Genomic DNA, 6,625 nt, shown 5'->3' with positions numbered 1-6,625 from the left:
CTTCGAAGACGTACCAATCCGATCAAAATTAATTTGCCTATTTAATTTATTATTAATTAGAAACAGTCCACTTTTGTACGGTAATAGATCACAACGTCTGATAGGGCCACTTCATTTATACTGTTCATATAGTTATGAAAACAAAAGAAAAGGAATTTAATTAAATAGTAGCTTCTGAGAGTGTGAGTGAGTATTTTTAACATGCCCATATACCACTAAGGTTTCAGGCATGTCTGTCACGGGCCAAGTCTCTGGATAGCCAGTGGCTTGGTCCAGGATAAAGTGGCTTCTGAGCCTACACAAATGAACTCGTTACGGAAACCAGCGACGTCAGTAAATTTGATGTTAGCCTACAAAGCTTATGTGAGGTCCCGAATATGGGAAGCGTGTAACTTTCTACTTTCTTTGAAAAAGAAATGAAATTCAGACAAAGAATATTCAAAAGTAGACGGAATAATAAAAAGAAAGGAACGAAATGATAACAGGTATGTAGGGATAGGCCTAGTCTCGTTTATTAAATAAATAAAACTTCATTTAAATATTTGTATTTCAGCCAGAAGTTAATGCATGTACCTATGTCATTTATATAATGTATTACTCTTCAAAAAAAGAAACGCAAAAGGGTACAAATGGGTTATAACTCCGATTTTATGTTTCCTACCGGTTCATGCTTTGTGAATATAAGGTCATTGCATGTCCCAAACACATTCCCACGGTTACATTCGATAAAACGCAGCTACTGTACAATAAAGTTCCAAAATGTGAATATTCGCAAAAACGCAGCCACGTGCAAACCATGTCACCACTGCACGTGCGTTGTCTGCACGTGCAACATGAACACCGACAGTATAAAAGTGCAGGGTGTTCGCTTGCCTGGCCTCTGTATCTGGCCGATAGTTGACAATCCAGGACATGCCACGTCTCAGTGAACCGCAGAGAAACAATGCCATCGGCCGACTAGACGCAGGCGAATCCAGAACGGCCGTTGCCAGGGCATTCCATGTGTCCCCAAGCACTATCTCCAGACTGTGGGACCGTTACCAGCAACATGGATCAACACGTGACCTCCCTAGATCCGGTCGACCACGGGTCACTACCCCCGGGCAGGACCGCTACATCCGGGTACGCCACCTTCGGGAACGATTGACTACTGCCACCTCCATAGCCGCAGCAATACCAGGTTTGCGCAGGATATCCGACCAGACCGTACGGAACCGCCTACGTGAGGTAGGAATTCGTGCCAGACGTCCAGTTCGAGGTGTCATCTTAACACCACAACACCGTCGACTCCGACTGCAGTGGTGCCAGATTCATCGACAATGGCCTCAACTGCGATGGAGACAGGTGTGGTTCAGTGACGAGTCCCGATTTCTGCTCCGACGTCATGATGGAAGATGTCGCGTGTATAGGCGTCGTGGTGAACGTTATGCGGCAAACTGCGTGCAGGAAGTGGACAGATTCGGCGGGGGTAGTGTCATGGTGTGGGCAGCCATCTCACACACTGGCAGAACTGACCTGGTCCACGTGCAGGGCAACCTGAATGCACAGGGCTACATTGACCAGATCCTCCGGCCACACATCGTTCCAGTTATGGCCAACGCCAACGCAGTGTTCCAACATGACAACGCCAGGCCTCACACAGCACGTCTCACAACGGCTTTCCTACAGAACAACAACATTAATGTCCTTCCTTGGCCATCGATATCACCGGATTTGAACCCAATTGAGCATCTATGGGACGAGTTGGACCGACGCCTCCGACAGCGACAACCACAGCCCCAGACCCTGCCCGAGCTGGCAGCAGCCTTGCAGGCCGAGTGGGCCACCATCCCCCGGGACGTCATCCGTACTCTGGTTGCTTCAATGGGCAGGCGGTGCCAGGCAGTTGTCAACACACGTGGAGGCCACACCCGGTATTGACTCCAGATGAACTTGACCTTGGGGGTGTGTCCTATCACTTACTCACAATGGACTAGAGTGAATTGTGAACAATCCTGCAACATTTGGTAATTATCGGACTCACCATTCAATAATTAAATCAATTCTCCAAATGTTACGACAATGTGGTTTTGCGTTTTTTCTTTTGAAGAGTATATATATGTACAAAATATAGTAACAGTAATCAATGATCATAGCCGACTATTTACGTTTTATTTCAATACGTTTGTTAGAAAGTTACAGACCATGTTACTGGAACATGATTTGATGCCTTGTAGTCTGTGACATATTGACCAATCAGAGCTATCGGGGTCAGATTATTTTTACTCTTGGATTATCTTTATTAGGACATCCCACGTTTGGAATAAAATCCTTTGTAATAACAGATTTTGTCGGAGTTTGTGTATTTTTATCAACAACAATGGTACCATTCTAAATTAATAACGTAAGGCTGACTTGATACAGATGTCACATCCGTTTGTAACGGGCAGTGGTAGGTCAAATGGCGTGTAACAAAATGTTGAAGGAAGGAGACTGGTTGCGTACTTGTTGAATTAAAAATGCCACGTGAATGTCAGTGCCCCAACCAACACTATGAATTGAACTAATTGTTGGCCTACGTTTAACGAGTTATTTACAAAAACAAAACAAACAAACATGAGGGATCTAATTCAGTCGGTAGTGCACACCTAAGATGCTTGGGTCGTAGTTCCACCTACCTTCCTCAGAACCAGTGGGTTTTTACAATCCTAACTATCCTAATCATATTCGTTGCACATAATAATGAAATTCAAAACAAGCTTATTCCTACACATGTTTAGCTGCATGCTCATCAAACCATCTAAAATTGAAAAGGTATGTATTAATCGTGTGCATCAAAATATCTGAATAGTACATATTGTAATTAAAAAATAAAATTGTCTGCATCAGTGCATGCCATAATTATAAAACATTTTTAGCACTGCTCCTGCATTTTTTTTAATAACTCCATTCCTGAAAGGGAATAGAAGAATGACTACTCTAATAATCAAACATCATAAAACTAGAAGAACACATTATTGGTTTATTGGTTAATATGTATCTACATTTACATGTACCAATTACTTCATCAATTAATAATGTTTGGTTTTCATTCGACTCGAGTGTGATTTTTCATTCGCCTAAGCGTTGAGAACTGCCCCCCCCCCCCCCCCCCCCCCCACCCGCTATAAACACGGAATGAAGGGTAGGTGTTATTTGTTCATATCTTAATACATCTATTTCAATTATTTGTCAAGAGTACACGGAAGTAACTCCACTGTCGCTATAAAGCCCGGTTTTAATATGCATATGCACCATTTGCCACAAAACACAAAACAACAACAAAAAACCCACCAAAAAAAAAAAAAAAAAAACCCCACAAAAAACAACGGGAAACTGCATGCCATAATGTTTGGTATACTCCTCAGCCATGTCTGGGACGAGAGCCCTTTTGTAGTGTATCAATGTAACTAAAATGTTACTAACCTATACACAATCGTGACAGGGTGTATGGCCATTTGTTCTTGCTGCGACTGTATCTTCTCAACCAGAGTTGTCAGACAGGATATCAGTGTTGAAGAACCAGTTGCGGGCAACCACCCGTGGAGACAGTAATGTTGAATCTGGCGCTGTTCTTCGTTTCTCTATAAATGTGACACGGGTTTGTAATTAATGGACGCGAACGAATGCTTGAATGTTTCACATTCCACACAAAGAACGCACCCACTATTGAGAACCAAATGAATGAACAATACATACACAGTTTCATACAGTTCCAGAATTAATAAGTTATTTTTGCACAATCATACTTTATTTCAGTATAATTTAGAAATAATATTATTATCTTTAACGTATACTAATATTACACTTGTTTTTGATTTTTTATCGATGATTGTTAATATTATTGAGTGTTGCAGGGGACGGTATATATTGTTTTTGTACCTTTATATAAAAAAATCATTTGTCAAGTGAATGATTTAATTCAAATACTAATGTGTCATGAACCTTTGTCTTAACTTGCAATATGGTCTCTGTTATCTCGTGAATAATCGGCGTCTGACGAAGCGCAGTAATGGTTGTCTTACCATGTGTCATGGCCTGGCCTGTTTGTGGTATAAGGCCAACGCCTGTCTGTAAGTTGTAAAATGAAACAACAACATATTATACAAAAATAAAACACACTATGTACGAATGAACGAAAGAATGGATGAATGTTAGACGACAACTCAGCACGAAAAATACTTCGGATATTAAAATTAAATGATGAACTACATCAATATAAAAATGTAAGAGTGAAATAAAGTGTAAAGAACTGTGCAAAAAGTAAACTTATCATAGATAAGCAATCTTAAAATTTAGAATAAAAATCAGTATCATGTAGAAATCGTAATAGAAGTTATGAATTGAATCGAAATGATTCCATCAAATGTCTTTGACCAAATATGTATTGTCTTGTTTCTTTCACATGCTTACACTCCACCAAAATATGGCGCACCGTCACACTACACTGACAATGCACACACAGTGGTGGTGGACCTTTCTTCAAGTAAGTAAAACATTATTTGGGTAAAATATAAATATTACAAGCATAATTTGATTGTTCTATTTAACAACCTGGAAATAGTTTCCTAAATACATGATGTCAAACATCACTTCTTACAACTGTTCGGTATTAATTGGAACATAATACAGCATGGACTGACTATGGCTGTACAACTGTTCAGTGTTAACTGGAACATAATAAAGCATGGACTGACTATGGCTGTACAACTGTTCAGTGTTAACTGGAACATAATACAGAATGGACGGTGGATATACAACTGATAGTGTTAACTGGAACATAATACAGCATGGACTGTCTGTGGCTGTACAACTGTTAGTGTTAGCTGGAACATAATACAGCATGAACTGACTATGGCTGTACAACTGTTCAGTGTTAACTGGAATATAATGCAGCATGGACGGTGGATGTACAACTGATAGTGTTAACTGGAACATAATACAGCATGGACTGACTATGGCTGTACAACTGTTCAGTGTTAACTGGAACATAATACAGCATGGACGGCGGCTGTACGACTGATAGTGTTAACTGGAACATAATACAGCATGGACTGTCTGTGGCTATACAACTGTTAGTGGTAACTGGAACATAATACAGCATGGACTGACTATGGCTGTACAACTGTTCAGTGTTAACTGGAACATAATACAGCATGGACGGTGCTGTACAACTGATAGTGTTAACTGGAACATAATACAGCATGGACTGTCTGTGGCTGTACAACTGTTAGTGTTAACTGGAACATAATACAGCATGGACTGGCTATGGCTGTACAACTGTTCAGTGTTAACTGGAATATAATACAGCATGGACGGTGGATGTACAACTGATAGTTTTAACTGGAACATAATACAGCATGGACTTACTATGGCTGTACAACTGTCCAGTGTTAACGAACATAATACGGCACGAATGGACTGTGGCTGTACAACTAATAGTGTTAACTGGAAGATAATACAGCATGGACTTACTATGGCTGTACAACTGTCCAGTGTTAACGAACATAATACGGCACGAATGGACTGTGGCTGTACAACTAATAGTGTTAACTGGAACATAATACAGCATGAATTGACTGTGCCTGTACAACTGTTAGTATTAACTGGAACATAATACAGCATGAATGGACTATGGCTGAACAACTGTTACGTGTTAACTGGAACATAATACAGCATGAATCGACTGTGGCTGTACAACTGTCCAGTGTTAACGAACATAATACAGCACGAATGGACTGTGTCTGTACAACTGATAGTGTTAACTGGAACATAATACAGCATGAACTGACTATGGCTGTACAACTGTTAGTGTTAATTGGAACATAATACAACATGGACGGTGGCTGTACAACTGATAGTGGTAACTGGAACATAATACAGCATGAACTGACTGTGGTTGTACAACTGTTAGTGTTAATTGGAACATAATACAGCATGGACGGTGGCTGTACAACTGATAGTGTTAACTGGAACATAATACAGCATAGACTGACTGTGGCTGTACAACTGTTCAGTGTTAACTGGAACATAATACAGCACGAATGAACTGTGGCTTTACAACTGATAGTGTTAACTGGAACATAATACAGCATGGACTGACTGTGGCTGTACAACTGTTAGTGTTAACTGGAACATAATACAGCATGGACTGACTATGGCTGTACAACTGTCCAGTGTTAACGAACATAATACAGCACGAATGAACTGTGGCTGTACAACTTATAGTGTTAACTGGAACATAATACAGCATGAACTGACTATGGTTGTACAACTGTTCAGTGTTAACTGGAACATAATACAGCACGAATGGACTGTGGCTGTACAACTGATAGTGTTAACTGGAACATAACACAGCATGGACTGACTGTGGCTGTACAACTGTCCAGTGTTAACGAACATAATACAGCACGAATGGACTGTGGATGTACAATAGTGGGACATTGACATGTGTAGTGCTACATTAAGTGTAAGTGTAGTACAGCATGGACTGTGTATGGCTGTACAACTGTCATGTAAGTGTTACGAACATAATGTACAGTACGAATGGACTGTGGCTGTACAACTGATAGTGTTAACGAACATAATGTAACAGCACGACATTGAA

At 40.4% G+C, this 6,625-nt stretch overlaps 1 protein-coding gene across 1 annotated transcript in view; it reads right to left on the bottom strand.

The window, feature by feature from the left end:
* Positions 1–3,450: 3,450 nt before the first annotated feature.
* The window catches only part of LOC121374535 (receptor-type tyrosine-protein phosphatase T-like), a 28,019-nt gene continuing 24,844 nt past the window's right edge, over positions 3,451–6,625 (bottom strand). Inside the window, exons 20-21 of the mRNA XM_041501639.1 lie at positions 3,964–4,089; positions 3,451–3,602 (exon numbers count right to left, since the gene is read on the bottom strand). The gene's annotated coding sequence lies outside the window, so the exon portion shown is untranslated. The remainder of the gene's footprint in view (positions 3,603–3,963; positions 4,090–6,625) is intronic.

This window comes from Gigantopelta aegis, chromosome 6, assembly GCF_016097555.1.
Source record: "Gigantopelta aegis isolate Gae_Host chromosome 6, Gae_host_genome, whole genome shotgun sequence".
In the NCBI taxonomy this organism is placed as follows: Eukaryota; Metazoa; Mollusca; class Gastropoda; order Neomphalida; family Peltospiridae; genus Gigantopelta; species Gigantopelta aegis.
Note: the sequence above shows the minus strand (reverse complement) of the source record. Positions and strands in the feature narration are given on the sequence as shown.